Genomic DNA, 18,459 nt, shown 5'->3' with positions numbered 1-18,459 from the left:
TGCCATTATACATTTATTCAAACCCGTAGGCTAGAACTAAAATGTGTGTCAGCTGATCTCCACTGTTTATGAAAAAAGAACTGTGTGGAGCTTAGAAATCATTAAAGTAAGACATGGCATAGAGAAGCCAAGCAAAGCCGAGGAGAAAGTTTGCCTTGTGGCATGAGGAAGCAGGGACATGGTGAATTAGAGACGCCATTGCATCTCCTAGAGAACTGCTCTCAGAGGGCTGAGAGAGACAGGTACCAGAGCCACAACACTACAAGCCACCTAAAGGCCCATTAAGATTGGAGCACAGTTCAGGACTATGGTTCTACCGCACTGCAGGATACAGCTCAACCTTTACAAGGCACCAGATAGATATGGTTTAGAATATTTTCTAACTTCACTGATTGTAAAAGGCAATATGTGGAGACATGAACAATGACCCTATTTATAAAATACACATGTGTGTATATGGACATATATTTTATCATATTCATAATTTATATTATATAACACATGTATATAATTACATATAATGTAATACTAATATATAAGGTGTGTGTACATAGACGTATATATAAAATGTGTGTATGTTTATAATGTATTTAATACCAATCTAGATATCTTTCAGGTAAAGGTGTGCTGGAAGTTTGTAGTGAAGAAGGATACTTTTCACATATTGCATTTTGAACTTTTGAAATGACCGTGTATTTATATGTTATTTCACTAAATTATTAAAGGTAGAAGTAATTTACTGTAGATAAAAAGTTTGCAAAATTGTAATCAATTTATTTAGTTACCAATTGTAGAGTATCTACTGCATATAAGGGACTGAATGTAAGTTATTACTGATTTTCATACATGACAGGCAAAGGGAATATTGTCATCCCATTTCCCACATGAGGGATCTGAGGCTCCGAGTTAAAGGAATTTGCCCAAGGACACAAAGCCAGGATGGCCACCCAGGGCTGCCCACTCTGTGGCCTGGGCTCTTTCCGTCTTATGCAGCCATGCTTCTACCAGGTGCTCCATGGATGTGCTGATATTTTCAGGAGCATAAACTCAAATGCTCACAGTCTAGCATAAGAGGCTTAAACATGAACACAGGAAGGGCTTCTTGGTGCAAAGTTAGGACGCCATAAAAATTAATCCCGGAGTCTTCCCATTTTTATTTTGGAAGCTCTGCTACAATCTTAAACTCTTGGCTCTCCCAGAGTCCTGTTTCACACTCTTACCCAGAAGACTGTGTTCTCAATCACTGCCCAAGTTAAAAGGGTCTGATGCAGAGTATGACTTTATTAAGTATTTGTCGTATTTCTCATTCCCTCCATTCCACAAATATTTACTAAGTTCTTATATTCAGGGCACTACACTAAGTAGTGGGCCAAATATAAAGAAGATATTATCCTTACCTTCAAAGAGTATAATGTGCATCGAGAAACAATTTAGATTCCATTAAGTCACTAATGGACTCATCTACGTACATGTAAATGCGTCTATGTACTAAACAACATGCTAGGAATGGGGCCACATTAAAAGCTTAAAGAGCTTAGGCTAAAACAAAAAGTAATTTGGCCTCTATAGCATTTACTATTTTATTATTTAGCCAGCTAGTAATCGAGGAGGACTTATTCTGTGACAGACTCTTTGCTAAATGCCTGGGAAGCTGATATGTCATGCATAGCCCTCATCATCCCAGCAGACACAGGGCAGGAAGGTCAGCTGACAATGGCAGCCATGGGCTGTTATTTAGAGCCCTATGCTTCAGCTGCTCCTGGAGTAAAATGCATGTGCGGGGCAGTTAGTGCACTATGTGGGAGAGGCAGGAGTTACCAAAGAACAATGTTGTTCAGCCACTTGCCCGTAGGCAGCACTATTTAGAGATGACCTTCACCAGCCCCTTATGTGTGCTAGGCTGTGTCCTAGACATCTGTCCAGTGCTCTGCAGATCCTTCCCACCCGCTCTGATGTGCTCAGGCTTCAAACGACCCACAGGCTTTCCTGGTCCAGGGCTTGACCTCCTCCCAGCTGAGCAGAAGTTAACATTCCCGGGTATGAGCCTAAGTACCCTTCCTGATGACAGGGGAGTCTCTTCACCTGTGCTCTCTAGGCTGAATTCACGGAATCATCTGTCTCGCCGATTCCACAATGTATTAGCTTTTCCCAGCCCCACAGCAAGATCTGTTATCTAATTATTGCCACAGTCAAATTCACTGTAACTTCATCTCCTCATTATTTCCCCTCCAGCTCTTTACCTACCCCTTCCTCTGGATCCCATGTGGCTGCCTGGTCTCCCATCATGGCCGAATGTGAGTCTCTACAGAACTGAGCACCCATCATGGGGAGGCTGCTGTGATGACTCAGGAAATGCTTGCTCCTTCATAATACGGAACCCAGCTTCATGACGTTTAATATGATCACTATCTTGCTCCATAACAGAGTCTTTTCAGCATGGAACAATGGCTTCGATAACAGCATGAAGTGTCTCAGATAACCAACATGAAGAATGCCACGTAACAAAGGCACCAAATAACAAAATAATCTGTTTTTCCACTCAGATGCCTTCTAATATCGCTCACACTTTTATAAGAGCACACCAGCGTCCATCATAAATAATGCAAAGGCTTGGCATGCCCTGAGCTCTCTGTCACCAGCCAGGACTGAATTGCAGGGTAAAAACATTTCATTTGGGGTACTCTGTACACAGCCATATATTTGCCAAGGTTTTATAACTCTTAGGACTCCGTGAATATAATCAGTCCTGCATCCTCTCACTGACTGAGGATATCAAAGGGCATGTAAAAAGGCAGGCCTGACAATGCCTTTATTCTCTTTATTGCGGTAGCAGTGTTTGTGCCACTCTAGTTAAGGGTCTGCCAGCAGTTTTATTGGGTACCACTGCTGCAAGAGTTTATAAGTTGGCTCTGAAAAAAAAGTTCTTTTAAGATAAAACTTGTCATGCTAGGATACATTTTTTTTAACCGAAATTCTAAAACAATTTGATATGGCCATTTGAAAAGCGACAGCACTTTATGATTCTTAAAACCTACTTGGCTCATTAGATTACACTGTTACAAGAGGTCCTAAACCATCTCACCCTTTATCAAAAATAAGGAATGGAGCAGCAGAAGCAACTCATCTCAGCCCCTCCTCCCCACGGAAATGTTCGGAATGGGTCACTCTCAGACAAAGCACTGAATCTTAGGACTGAGATAGAACAGGGATGTTCCTGTCATCCATTTTCCTGCTTATGGTTGGAGAAAAATATTACTTAATTGAGTAACATAAAAAAATCTAGTTTTAAAGTCATTCAGAGAGAAAAACAGAAAGAAAGAAAGAAAAAAAACCTTTATCCATCTCCCGTTGCCAGTTCCAAATTTTCACATTTAGTCTCAAAAAATATGTTCCTGCATATTTAAACTTTACCCATAGCATGGGCCCCCAAGCTCTGCTTCATCAGCCAGCCCACAGGAGACTCCCAAAAGTGACTCCAAAACACCCGGTGCCCATTCATCAGTTCATGTCACTAGGCTTCTACAAGGATGGCTAGGTGGATGGATAGATGGACGGATGAACAGACAAACAGATGGATGGACTGATAGATGGATAGATGGATGGGTGGGTAGATGGGTGGATAAAAGAATGGATGGGGTGGGTGGAAGGGTAAATGGAAGAATGAATGGATGGGTGGGTGGATGAATGGATGGATGGATGGATAATGGACAAGTAGATGAACAAATAGGTGGATGGATAGGTGGATGAATTGGTGGATGGATGGATAGATGGACAGACAGATGGATGACTGCAGAGCTCAGCAGCTGAGGCTTTGAAGCTTGACTTCAAGCAAGTCAACTTTTATCTCCATGTGCTTAACCTGCCCCCTCCAAGAGACGCATGTGTAATCCCTGCACCACAGACTAGCTGTGATGGTAATGCACACATGAAAAGCACTAACACAGATGCTGACTCAGCTCAGGCACTAGCTCAGGCCTGCTGCCACCGGATCACCATCACTACCAATGTGAGTATGTTACACTTTGCTCTCCTGTAGCCATCAACATTTCCAGATGTTCAACACTTCTGTACAAAGCATCTTGGTCGTCTTATCAAGTGAAATCATTCTGGTTTCCAGTGATTTTTCTTTCTTTTCTAAGCCTCTCCTCAGACTCTCCTTAACACCCAGGTCCTGCACATTGCTCTTCCCTTGGGTAGATCAGGACTTGTTGAGAGAGAGCTCAACTCCCCAGGAGGGCTTTCTGGTGGGATGCTGAATCACAGCTCTCTCTCAACATTCATGACTCAGCACTGAATTGGATGTCGAGTTAAACGTATTTTGCCGGGCACAAAGTCAGAGCTTTATTCCAGGCCTTCGGGTCTGTTAAACTTCCCATGACCAGCCCAGGAAACAGGGCTGGAACAAGCTACACTTAGCTTCTGGAAGTCAGATTAATGCACAGACAAGACGTGGCTTTGCCAGACTGGCTGTCCTGGCTGTGGTGTCACACTTGGCTTGGAGCGGTGGCGTTACTTTGAAGCACCCCTTGCCTTCTGCCTCCGAGTTCACCTCCTATAGGATGTGGGGCTCTTGCACATTTCGGTCTTCATCTGGAATGTATTTACAGAACAGTTTCAAAATATATCAGATGGGGACTTTTAAGACATATCTCCACCAGGTCTTTTCTAAATTTGATTACATATGAGCTTCTTCTAAATAATTCAATAGAAAAAGAAAGCTCACAGCTGATTTGGCTTTAAATGCCATCCCAGGGTATAATGCCAGGCACATCATATCTGCTCAAGCACTTTGATGAATGAACCAGGGGAAAAAAAATAACAAAATTCTTATCCTTCAGTATAATGAGTTAAATTTCTGGTCCAACATGAATGTATCAGGCCACAAGCCTCCTCTCTGCCTTACCCTATTCCACTTTCAGGTCCCCTAATTCTAGCTCCTTGGAGTTTCTGCACTCATCTGTTGCTGCCTCTACCACTAAGCCAGGACTCAAAATCCCATTTCCTGGCAAAGCAGATGAAGCAGCAGCCATCGCAATGAACATCTTGAACCTGGTCCAAATACATGAGGCCAGCAGGGCAATGGTGTGGGAGCCACGTTCTCATTGTGCCTGTGATCTGCAAGGGCACGTTAAGATCCTCCCAGGCACCTGGAAGCAGCCCTGCAGCATATGGGAAGGAAGACCTGTCGGTCTTCCCCAATTCCAACCCCTGTGAAGTTTAAGCTTTCTTTATAGAGGACAAAGCTTATTTCACAGGTCCCAGAATGCAGGATAATCCCTGTGGCTATGAAGCAGCAGCCTCTGCCTGTCTGTGTAACACACAGCCATCCAGTAATGGGGCAGATAAGTAGATATCATGGAGCCATTGAGGGGAGGTTTGTAGGTTTCATACAGAAGTGAAATGCATTACGCTGCTAGAAGAGACTATGAGTCATCTTCTCTGTTTAAAAACCAATGCTATATGCATTTGTCAGTTGTCAGAAATGTATTATGGTAATGCAATACAGTCACAGTTGGGGAAACTGGGTGTGGAGTATGTGGGAACACAGTACTGTATTTGCAGGTTTTCTGTAAGTCTAAAACTATTCTAGAATTTTAAAAATGTATTTAGAAAATAAGACTGTGGGCCAGGCACGATGGCTCACACCTATAATCCCAGCCCTTTGGGAGGCTGAGGTGGGCAGATCACAAGGTCAAGAGATTGAGACCATCCTGGCCAACATGGTGAAACCCCATCTCTACTAAAAATACAAAAATTAGCCAGGCGTGGTGGCGCACACCTGTAGTCCCAGCTACTCGGGAGGTTAAGGCAGGGGAATTGCTTGAACATGGAAGGCGGAGGTTGCAGTGAGCGAGATCGCACCACTGCACTCCAGCCTGGCAACAGAGTGAGACTCTGTCTCAAAAAAAAAAAAAAAAAAAAAAAAAAAAACAGAAAAGAAAAAAAGACTGTGATGGGGGAACACTTGAGGCCAGGAGTTTGAGATTAGTCTGAGCAACATAGTGAGACTCTGTCTCTAAAAACCTAAACTAAAGTAGCCAGCCATGGTGGCGTGTGCCTTGTGCTCCCAGCTACTTAGGAGGCTGAGGCAGAAAGATTGGTTGAGCCCAGGACTTCAGAGTTACAGGGAGCTATGATCATACCACCGTACTCCAGCCTGGGTGACAGAGCAAGACTCTGTCTCTAAAGAAAAATAATAAATAAGTAATAATAGTCAATCTATTTTCTCCCAGAGGGTTATTTTTTGCATAGCTTTGTAACGTTTTTCAAAGTTTGAATAATGTTGTATATACAATTTTGGGTACTACCTTTTAACCTTGTACATGAAAGTCAGTTATTATCGTAAACTATTTGAAAACATTATTTTCGATGGCCTGATCATGATCATTAAACAGATGTTTAATAGTTTAATTACACATGTCTTTATGTTGAACACTTTACAAAAACAATGCTTCATGCGAGAGCTTTGTTTCTATGGAGAGCCGCACTATGCCAGAATATATTTCCTTCTATGTCTAATGCACTGAAGGGTATGGCCTCACCAGACTGGGTTGCTCATGGTAAAGCTGGCCTGGATTTTACTATCTGGGTTAATTTCTTCATAATGTTGGATGACTCTGTGACCTGGCTGCCCTCTGCCAATGGCACCCAGAAGTTTGTCTGTCTCTTAAGCCAGAGGAGGTAAAATAACTAGACAAAGGACATGTTTCAAAGCTGGAGTGCTGTGTCCAGCAAGCCCAGACACCATCCCAGATGCTGTATTCGTACCAGGCTCCCAGCACAGGAGGCTGGAGGCAGGAGTCCACCTTTCGCAGGCAGCTGAGAAAGGGGAATCAGACAGCAAGGCCTGCTAAGTATGGCACCAAGATGCCGCTGCCTACACTGTGATCTTCTAGTGGGGAGAGCAGCCCTGGGGTGGAAGTTAGGAGGCCTGAGTTCTCACTCCCTCATTCTTTCACTGTATTCAACAAGTTAGTGAGAAACTGCTCCACGCAATGCCATGTGCTAGACAGGAATGCAGACAAGAAGACAGTCTTGGCTTCCAAAAATGTCTAGGCTGATTTTGTCTTCATTTTTCTTACCACCAATCTTGTATATTTTCACTGGGGTACAAGTGAGGAAATCTCGAACTCTTTGGCCTTGACCCCAAAGACCCCAGCGTGGCTATCTGCATGCCTTTCATTGGTGGCTCTCGCATGCAAAGCTGCCACTCAGTGTGGCACTGGATCCTTCTTACCACTCTGTCCCTGGCAAACCAGGTGGGAAAATGAGGAAAACAGCCACAGGCTGGACTTAGGCCCCAGGCTGCTGCCACTGAACTTTGCTGGGCATCAGGGGAGGCTATGGCATATCAGAGAGGATGGGGCTGCCACGTATCAGCTGGCATAAAGGAAGTCCAAGAGAGCAATAGAGCCCGAATCGCTCTCTTGCTGAGACCTCTCCACGAGACCATTTGGTCTGGGGAGCAGGATTGTTTGCCTACTTTATACACCCTCTTCCCTCTTCCAAGGTAAATATTGTCCTGGCTATTTAAAATTGCCAGTGACAATGTTGCTTTTATAACAGGCCTGACAGGTTCTGTATCCCAGTCTTTGCTACAATTTTTGAGAGATAAAAATTGAACTGCAGTCCTCAGAAGGGCCTATTTTGTGCCCTGATGGTAAATGAATTAATGGAGTGATGTGACTTGCCTCCTCCCTTAGCCCACCCCCCAGTTCATCCCTAACATCCGCCCTCTCAAAAACATTCATGGGTATAGGACCAGTGAGCTGTATTTCTTGATGCTCATTTTTTTTCCTGGCCATTCCAAGTTTGTGTGGGGCAGAGATTGTTTCTCATGCTGAGTTATAGTCTACTGGAACTGTTACCTGACAAGAGTCTTTTAAGTGGAATTGCACTTGTTCCTGCTATAATAAAATCCATCGAGAAGATGAACAGCCAGCCATTACAGGCTCATCTCCTCTTCTTTTCAGGTGAAAGTCTCACACGTGAAAAGTTTTGCAGCACATTAACATTTTTAATGTTATCCCAGGTTTGCAGTTTTAATAGCCAGGAGAGCTCTTGAAAGCCTGGTGGAAAGCCCTGAGGTAGAAGCAGATCGGCGCCCCACAAGGCTAGTCCTCAAGGCAAGCAGCAGTGTTGTGGCCTGTGGAATCTTCCTCCTTCAGTGCTTCACGGGCCAGCCTGTGAGGGGCTGGCACAAGAAGCCCTGTCTCCAGGAGTCCTGGGCCAGCAGGGGGGGCAACTGACGGTGGGGCAGGGCAAGTCTGTCAAATAAGGATGGGGCTGGGGAGCTCTTGGACAAGGATGTCATATAAACTTCACCGTGTGAGTAACTGGTTTGAAGCCACTGACTCTAGCACAGTGTTAAGAAGGATTCTGTGAGGCCGGGAGCAGTGCCTCATGCCTGTAATCCCAGCACTTTGGAAGGCCAAGGCAGGTGGATTGCTTGAGATCGGGAGTTTGAGACCAGCCAGGCCAACATGTCAAAACCCCGTTTCTACTAAAATATAAAAATTAGCTGGGTGTGGTGGCAGGCACCTGTAATCCCAGCTACTAGGGAGGCTGAGGCAGGAGAATTGCTTAAACCCAGGAGGCAGAGGTTGCAGTGAGCCGAGATGGTGCCACTGCACTCCAGCCTGGGCAACAGAGTGATACTCTGTCTCAAAAAAAAAAAAGAGAAGAATTCTGTGATTCGTCTGTGCTCAGCAGAAAACAGGACCCCTGTACTGCGGGTGCAGGAGTGAGGGAGTCTAGGTGCACACACCTCTCCGCCCTGAACTTGCCATCCATACCAGGAAAGCAGACTGGATGCTTCCTACTCTCCATCCACATAAAGACAGAGAAACTCAGCACTTGCGGAACCAGGGGCCCTCTCTATTCTGGAGGACCCACTCCAGTCCTCAACTGTGCCTAAAGGGTGGATTGTCTCATGAGGCACCATGATGCCGTGGGCTACACCATGGTCTTCCAGCGGCGAGAGCAGCCCTGGGATGGAAGTTAGGAGGCCTGAGCTCTCACTCCCTCATTCTTTCATTTTAACCAATAACAAGTTAGTGAGAAACTGCTCCATGCCGTGCCATGTGCTAGACATGAAAGCAGACAGGAAGAGAGTCTTGGCTTCTGGAAGTGTCTGGGCTGGCCTTCATTCCTCTTGCCACCAACCTTGTCCACTTTCGCTGAGGTGCCTCAGGAGGAAATCTCGACGTCTTCCACTCAACAGGAACGTATAGAGGATAAGGGTGGGTCAGGCACCAGGCAGGAGTGGGAGACCCGGGGCACATCTTGACCTTCAGAGGCTTAGAGCAGGAGAGCAGGCAGGTATGTAAGGCACAGAGATGCTCTGTAGGAATCTGTAGAGAGAGCTAGGAAGAGAGGAGGGGCACTACCTGGGGACAGGGTGGACATGGTGCTCAAGGAAGGCTTTGCAGGTGCCCTTGAGCTGAGCCTTGAAAGGTGGAATCAGCACTCTTCATACAGGAATCGGGCAACGTCAGCAGGAAGAGAAATTTCAGCAAAGTTCCAAAGGTGTGGAAATGAATCAGGCCTGTGCAGCCTCACAAATGTTTTTGTACAGCTGGATGGAAGCAGCAGCAGCATCTGAGAGGAGCTGCAGAGGGGCAGGGGCAGGTCCAGGAGCCCTTGCCACAAGGTCAAAGTGTGTGACTTTGTCCTGAAGGGCAGAGCGCAGTCTGCAGTCCCATGTTGTCTTAGAAAGCATCCTTACTGATAGCCTGTGAGACAGAGGGCTGAAGGGTGCAGGGCAGGAAGGCCCAAGAGTCTGGCTGTGGCTGCAGTCCAGGAGGGAGAAGACTATGACTGCATTGCCACATCTGGCACAGGGCTGGGCACATAGCCATGCCTGACAAAGACTTGCTGAGTGGATGGGTTAACAGAGAAGAAGCGGATCTGTGAGATGACACTGGCAGTGGAAATGGGGGAGGGGACATTGGTGCTCCCTACGGAATCAGTGGGCCCTGTACTTCACATGGGCATGAGAATTGCTGGCTGGGTGCCTGTCCTCTGTGCGGAGGCAGCCATGGGGCCTGTGCCTGCTCAGGGGCCCTGGGCATAAATCCCCAGTGTCTAGTCGAGTTCATTGTGCATGGTTTGACTCATTTCCTCCCACCTGGTAACCTGAAACATGGAGTTTTACCTGGGGCAAGGCCTCTGATCCATCCACCTACATGCTGTTCTACAGGGATGGGACAAGACAAACCCTGAGTCACACACACGTCCAGACAGGGTTGGGGCCTGACCCAGGTCTCTCCATACCCCAGCCTCTTTCTAATTCACCATGGAGGCTGCATTCTCTGTAAAAAAGTGGAAAATCATTGATCAAATCCCGCTTGACAACTGTAATATCTTTGTTGTGGTATTTAAGAAACATTACATTTTTTCTCCTCTTTTGACTTTTAGCTCACTTTTATAAATGAATTAGTTGTTAAGAAAAAATAAACACTGCACAATATAAGCTGCAAAACAACACCATGATTTAAGAGAAGAATCACTCTGAGCAGCTCTGGCTTCCTCAAGAAACATCTGCCTGTCAATGCCGGTGAGGGGGGACATGAGGGTCACAGGCCACTGACTCCTGCCTGCAAGCCGGTTCCCAGGGGTGTGAGGGAGGCAGTGTCTTGGACTGAGCATCTGCCGCTTGCCCATTGTTATCTGCTTCGTGGCAACCTGCTGCTGAGAATGTGTGTCACTTACGGATAACGGCTCAGAGAAGGTCAAGGACTTCCCAAGGTCACCTGGAGAGTAAGCCTAGGCCCAGAAGCTCATGTGTTCTTAGCAAAGTTGAAGGCCAGTGATGAACAGGACTGCCAGAAGGGCTTGCACTTTGCACCCTGAGTGTCCTTCAAACCCTGCATAGGTTTGGTCATGGCTGAGCAAAGACACTGGAATGAGAGACACAGGACTGCTTGAGTCAAAAATATCAGCCACTAGCAGGCTTGAGACTCCAAGCTGCCTGGACATTTCTGAAACAGGCCTTAAACAGGAGAGAGATGGGGACACAGATGAAGCCCCACTTTGCTATAAAAGTCAATGTCTTGAACTGAGTTGGAATCCACATCAACATGCCCTTCCCATCCTCAGAAGGAAGCAGAGAACATGCTGTCAGGGCTCTAGACTGGGAAGGAAATACTTGAAACTTCGAGATGGTTTCTCTGTAATATCTGAGAAGGGATCATCCTCCAGGTCGGGAAGATGAGCTGGATTCATCCCACGTTGCAGGAAGCAGATGTGCTGGCTCACTCAGCCCTCATAGGCCAGTCCTGCTCTCCTGCAAATGATCCTAGCTGGGAGTCCTCACATCAATTGACCACGCACACTTCCATTGGGAAAAACTGGAAGGCACCAAAGGACAGGCTGAATAGTTCAGACAGGATGGGAGGAAGGAGGTGGTGCGGAGGGTCAGCAAAGACCAGAGAGGAAGGAAGGCCCAGGAAAGAGACCACAGCCCATGCCCCCCACTGTCCTGGATGGCCTTGGACAGGAGGGGTGAAAGTATTTCAAAGCTGCAAGGCACTGCAAGTATAGGTGATGATGTTTTCAGTTGTTTCATAACCAGAATATTTTTTAAATAAATAGTACTTCAGAAACATTCAAAAGCCATTTGGTAGCATGCTTAAGATGGAAAGGTTTGTAACTGAATATCTAAATGAGACCATTGCCCCGAAGGTATTCTCTAATTGCTCCCAAAGGACAGCTGAAAACTGCTTTAAAGGTGTCTCTTTAGCAAGCCTCTGTGTCTGCACTATAAATAATTCTGTATATAAAGTAAAAACAGAAAAGGGCACAATGACGCAATAATAAAGTCACCCAATTAAAATAAACCAAAAGAGGATCTAAGAAAGTTAGAATTTCTGAGTAACATAACCTCACTCAATTTTCCTTTGCAAAATTGACTGAAATAGATAGTAGTTAAATCACAAAATTAACATGTCTTTTCCAAAATCAAACATGTTTCATTATCAGAAAAATCATCCTGCCTCATCCTACCATTTGTGTACTTAAATTTATAACTTCGTCATAAAGGTCCATATTTCTCACTCAAGGATTTGTTAAAATTTAATAAACATCTTTGTTGATAAATATGAGTGAAAACTAAGTAGTGACCAAAATGTGAGTGGCAGGGGTTTGCCAGGCAGGTAGAGGAGATGCAAAGTGAGGCACTTCAGGGAGTTGGGAGTCCGCTAAGGGCTGCCTCTGGGCAGCGGCAGCTTTGGTAAGTGGCTTGGCAGGTGCTTCCTGAAATAAAATGCCACCTGATGGCTGTGCTTCACAGGAAGGGCATCCCGTGATTTTTCTCACATATTCTTTCACTGAGGTGGTCAGAAAGCAGAAAAGAATGATTACTGAATGTCAACTGGAAGACTTAAAGATTGGCATGGTAGGCCACTGCCTGGAAAGCTGGATCTCAGGGCTCTGCCTATCTTCCCCTGAGTCCACCATTCTTTTTTTGTGTGTGCTATTAACAGCTTTAATGAGATGTAATTTATATACAATAAAAGTCACCCAAAGTATATGAGCCAATAGTTTTTAGCATACCCACAAAGTTGTGCTTCCACGGCACAAGTGTGGAATCCATAGATTCCAAAAATTCCACACAATCCATAGATTCTGAAGATCACAATCTATTTTAGAGCATTTTGATCATCCCCAAAAGAAACCCAACATTAGCAGTCACTTCCCACCCTGCGCCCCCACTTCCCCGACATACACACATTCCCCAACCCTAGCCAAACACTAATCTCCATTCTGTCTCTCTGGATTTGCTCATTCTGGACATTTCACAGAAATGGAATCAAACAAGACGTGCTCCTTTGTGACTGCCTCCTTTCACTGAGCATCATGATTTTAAGGTTCATCCATGTTATAGCACGTGCCAGTACGTCATTTCTTTTCAAGGCTGAATAATTTTTCATTGTATGGATATATCAAATTGTATTTATCCATTAATCAGTTGATGGACATTGGGTTGTTTCTGCTTTCTGGTTATTATAAGTAATGCCAATGCAAAAATTCATGAGCAAAGGTTTTTGATGGACAAATGTTCTCATTTCCCTTGGGTAACTACCTAGCAGGGGAATTTCTGTGTCATCTAGAACTGTATGTTGAACTTTTTGAGAAATTACCAAAGTGTTTTCCTCAGTGGCTACACCATTTTACATTCCCACTGAAAATTTATGAGGATTTCTCTTTCTCCACATTTCTGCAAGCACTTTTTTTTTTGAGAATTACAGTCATCCTTGTGTGTGAGAAGTGATATTTCACTGTGGTTTTGATTTGCATTTCCTTAATGGCCAATGATGTTGAACATTTTTTATATGCTTGCTTGCCACTTGTGTATCTTCTTTGAAGAAATGTCTATTCAATTCATTTTCCAATTTTTTAATTGAGTAGTTTGTCTTTTTGTTGTTGAGTTGTAATAATTCTTTATACATTCTCAATATTAAACCTTTATCAGATGTATGAAATGAAAATATTTTCTCACATTTTGTATGTTTTTTCCCTTTCTTGATAATGTTCTTTCATGCACAAAAGTTAACTTTGGTGAAGTCTTTAGAGTTTCATATTAATTTTAGAATCAGCTTATCAGTTGATATAAAAAACCCACTTGGGATTTCATTAAGGGCTGAATTGATTTCATAGATCAATTTAAGGAGGATTGCCATCTAAACAATAGTAAAGGCCTTTGACAAAATTCAAAAACCCTTCATGCTAAAAACTCTCAATAAATTAGGTATTGATGGGACGCATCTCAAAATAATAAGAGCTATCTATGACAAACCCACAGCCAGAGCTGTCTCCTCTGAGCATTCCCATGAACTTCTAACCAGTTATGGAACAGACACACACATCCCCTCTGTAAAGATTATGGTGCCTGGCCTTACTGCCATTAAAGCTTCGTGTTCTCTAAAAGCAGAAGCAGTCTTTAATCAAGTGCCCCCTGTGCTCTTGGGGCTATGTACACACCAACTCAGTGAGGGCCCTTCAGGTGTGATAGGGAAAGGGGTTTACTTCCATTTATGCCCAATTTACAAACATTAAAACTGAGTTCAAAGTTTGGTGGCTGGAATTCTTAATGCTCCTAAACAGCAGACTTGGAAATCCAACCTGTATGATGTGCATCAACCATTATGAAATATGGAGCACTCGACCCAGCCACAGTGCCCTGTCCCCAACGTAATTAATTTGCAATCCACTTCTTCAATGCCCAAGATCCTGAGACCTATGTGCACTTGACCCCAAAGTGCCTGCTTTTATTTCCTTTCCTGCAAAATGACAATACAATTGACTTTAACAGTAGGCTTTGTTTCCTGAAGTGAGAAGTGAATGAAAGAATAAAGGTAAAGGCTGGCTAGAGTGGAGGGCTAAAAACATACCTGATTAAATAAATGACTGTCATACTACTTTGGAGTATGGAATTAACTCCCAGGATCCACTTACTGCCCAGGCTGACTGTTGTTAAAGGTCTAATATCCTCCTCTGAACAAGGAAAGAGGAATGGTTCCAGATGGCTGTAGGCAAGGATAGCAGGACTGTCTGTGACTATAACAGGGCATTTTGGTGCTTGCCCTCACTGCAGCTCCTGCTTCATAATGATCAGCCAGGATGCACAGCAAGGAGGAACTGTTCAGTATGACAGTAAGGTCAGCTTGGATGTCTGCAATGAGCCCACACTGATCAGCTCTATCCAGGCCCACCTTGGGTATAGCTTTACCTCAAGTTTTCAGCACGTAGTTTTCAAAAAACAAAAGTGAGTGTGTTCCTGCTTGGTCCTGTTTCTACCTCTTCCTTCTCACTGCCAGCCCCTCTAATATGTATGCAGATAAAACTGAAATAGCAATTCTCTAAAAACTTTTCATGCCACACATCAATTTTGGGGAGGTGGTATGGATGAGGGCCAGAAACCTAGCCTACTTTATGCTCACAAAATTCATTAATCTCTCATTCAGCCTGGTACGAATCTGGGTTATTCCTATCAAGGTCCCTGTGAGAAATATTTTAGATTTATTGTTACCAATTTCTGCCAGCCAGTCCTGACAGAGGAATGAAACATAATTGAGTCAGGTCAGCCGCTTTTGTTCTGTAGTGTTTGGGGTTTCCATGTATGTATGCACGTGTTTTTAAGAAAATAGGACAGCTGCATCAATTCACGCCCACTAAGGAGAAAGAGAGCCCATTCTGCAACTTCGTTTTGTGTCATCCAGTGCTAAATATTTCCTTCCAGGGTTTCTTCCTCTTTTCCTCCCTGGTTTACACTTGTACACTGAGGTAAGCTGACCCAGGGAGGAGCCATTCCCCTGCACCCTGGGATTCCCTTGGCAGAGGCAGAGCATGAAGGGAACAGCACCTCAGGCATTTTCACTGCATTATCAGTATTTTGGGGAACTATCTACATTCTGCATTTCATGAGCAAACTCACAATTTTCAAGAAAGAATGCTGGACATAGATGTCCCAAGATGTGGTTTTTGCTGTTTCCATATTGGTGATCATGATCCTACTTAGAGTAACAAAACTACTACCCTTCTTTGAATCAAGAACAAACTATTACTTGGAGGCACTCTCTTTCCAGCCAGGCAGCCTTGTATAATGGAATGCATTTGGTTCCTGGGGTGTAGACAGACCCTGCCCTTGAAGTGAGTCCTCTCACTACCTGTCGTTCAGTCTTTCCAAGGGGCTGGCATCTTCAGCCTGTTGTCCTCCATCTGTTACTTGGGAGATGATGCCTACCTCATGAGGCTACTCTGAGGATTCTCTTGGCAATGTTGGGTGGTGCCTGGACTGTGATGCAAGTGCCTGTACTCTTTTCTACCACAGAACAGGCAGCATGGAAACCAGGGTGGGAATACTGGAGCTCATAGTCCCTCCTATCTGCAGGGGCTCACACCTGGGTAAAAATCTTTACCTTTGCCTGAATTTTTCAAGGCACCAGCTCTTACCCATCACACCAAGAAGAACAAATGCATTTCATTTTTATCATCAGATTGAAAAGAAGACTTCTAAATCCAAGCTCTAGCTCAGCAGGAAAGCATGCTATGATTGATTAGTGATGTCTGCCCTGGTCAAGTGAGGGGTGAAATGGGCACCTGTGCTACACTTAACCTATCCTAGAATGCTATGGTGATCTCCTCAAAAGTGAGCACATGTGTTAGCAATACCAGTGCTGTGTCTTCAGTTCCCAGCACAAGGCAGGGCATGGCAAATATATCATGCATGATTATGAAAGAATGGAACCATGTGGGATTTGATGAGTTTTGCTCTAATAAGACCCTGACAGGTGTCTGGCATGACAGCCTACACTCGCCAGTGGTGGTTATTCTCAGGACCAAGAAACGACTGAAAATCAGAAAGAAATTCTCTGGTGGAAGGGAAAAGTGATAGCAGTAATGTGAGTAAAATCCTTTGGAGTGACAGCTAACTAAGATTAAATTAGGGTAGAGTGGGAAAATTAATTAATGTCCAAACTGTGGGACAGATATCTGAAGGTCTCTGGTTTATGAAGATTGATGTGAACACAGATGTGGTTTATTGAAACATGTGAACACAGGTCTATGGTCTACAGAAACAGATGTGGGTGCAAGTCTGTCATACTACTATTGCCTGTGGAAACAGAAGAGGGCACAGGTTTACAGTCCATGGAAACAGATGTGGACACAGGTCTAAAACCTGCAGAAAAAGATTTAAGCACAAGTTTACAAAAATAAATATGGGCAAAGGTCTACAATCTATGAAAACGGGTGTGGGCACAGGTCTATGGTCTATGGAAACAGCTGTGGGCACGGGTCCACAGGCTCTAAAACAGACATGAGCATGGGTCTATGGTCTGTGGAATCAGACGTAGGCACGAGACTATGATTTCTGAAACAGACATGGGCATGGGTCTATGGTCTATGGGATCAGACATAGGCATCAGACTATGGTCTCTGAAACAGACTTGGCCATAGGTCTATGGTCTCTGAAACAGACTTGGACATGGGCCTATGGTCTCTGAAACAGACTTGGCCATGGGTCTATGGTCTGTGGAAACAGACTTCCACTATAATGATCATTTCTAAAGAGTGAGAAACCAATAAATAAAACATGTGAGGTGTACAAAACATACTCCAAGAGCAACCCCATGCTTAGCCATAAAGCAAGTCTGAATACATTTAGAAAAACTGACATTGCACCAACCACACAGTCAGACTACAGTGGAATAAAACAGAAATCAATACCAAGAATATCTCCCCAAACCACACAATTATTTAAAAATTAAACAACTTGTTCCTGAATGACTTTTGGGTAAACAATTAAATTAAGGCAGAAATGAAAATCTCCTTTGAAATAAATAAAAACAGACACAACATATCAAAATCTCAGAGAGGCAGCAAAAAGAGTATTAAGAGCAAAATTTATAGTGCTAAATGCTTACCTCAAAAAGTTTAACACACTTCAAATTAATGATCTAACGTCACACCAATAACTAGAAAAATAAGAACAAATAAACCCAAAAGCTAACAGAAGAAAATAAATCACTAAAATCAGAATGGAACTGAATGAAATTGAGACCCCAAAATCCATGCAAAAAAAAAAAAATCAATGAAACCAAAAGTTGGTTCTTGTAAATTATAAATATTAATTGGTTGCTAGCTAGATTAATAAAGAAAAAAAGAGAGAAGGTCTGAGTAAACACAAACAGAAATAAGAAAGGTAATAACTGATCCCACAGAAATAGAAAGATCCTCAAAGACTACTGTGAGCACATTTATGCACATAAACTAGAAAATGCAGAGGAAATGGATAAATTCCTCTTAGGATTGAATCAGGAAGAAATTGAAACCCTGAACCAACCAATATCAAGTTCCAAAATTGAATCAGCAATAGAAAATCTACTAACCATAAAAAGCCTCAGACCAGATGGATTCACAGCCAAATTCTACCAGACACACAAAGAACTAATACCAATTCTACCAGACATACAAAGAAGAACTAATTCCACAAAATCAAGGAGATCCTAACTCATTCTACAAAGCCAGTATTACCCTTATAGCAAAACCTGGAGGTGACACAACGACAAAAGAAAACTTCGAGTCAAAATCTCTGATGAATACAGATGCAAAAATCCTCAATATAGTATTGGCAAGCCCAATCAAGCAGTATACCAATAAGTTAGCTCATGGCTGGGCATGGTGACTCATGCCTGTAATCCCAGCACTTTGAGAGGCTGAGGCAGGTGGATCATTTGAGGTCAGGAGTTCAAGACCAACCTGGCCAACATGGTGAAACCCGTCTCTATTAAGAATACAAAAATTTCTGAGGGCTCTGTTCTGTTCCATTGATCTATATCTCTGTTGTGGTACCAGTACCATGCTGTTTTGGTTACTGTAGCCTTGTAGTATAGTTTGAAGTCAGGTAGCGTGATGCCTCCAGCTTTGTTCTTTTGGCTTAGGATTGACTTGGCAATG

Source organism: Hylobates moloch, unplaced genomic scaffold, assembly GCF_009828535.3.
Source record: "Hylobates moloch isolate HMO894 unplaced genomic scaffold, HMol_V3 SCAFFOLD_24, whole genome shotgun sequence".
Lineage (NCBI taxonomy): Eukaryota > Metazoa > Chordata > Mammalia > Primates > Hylobatidae > Hylobates > Hylobates moloch.
This window is presented reverse-complemented; position numbering follows the sequence as displayed.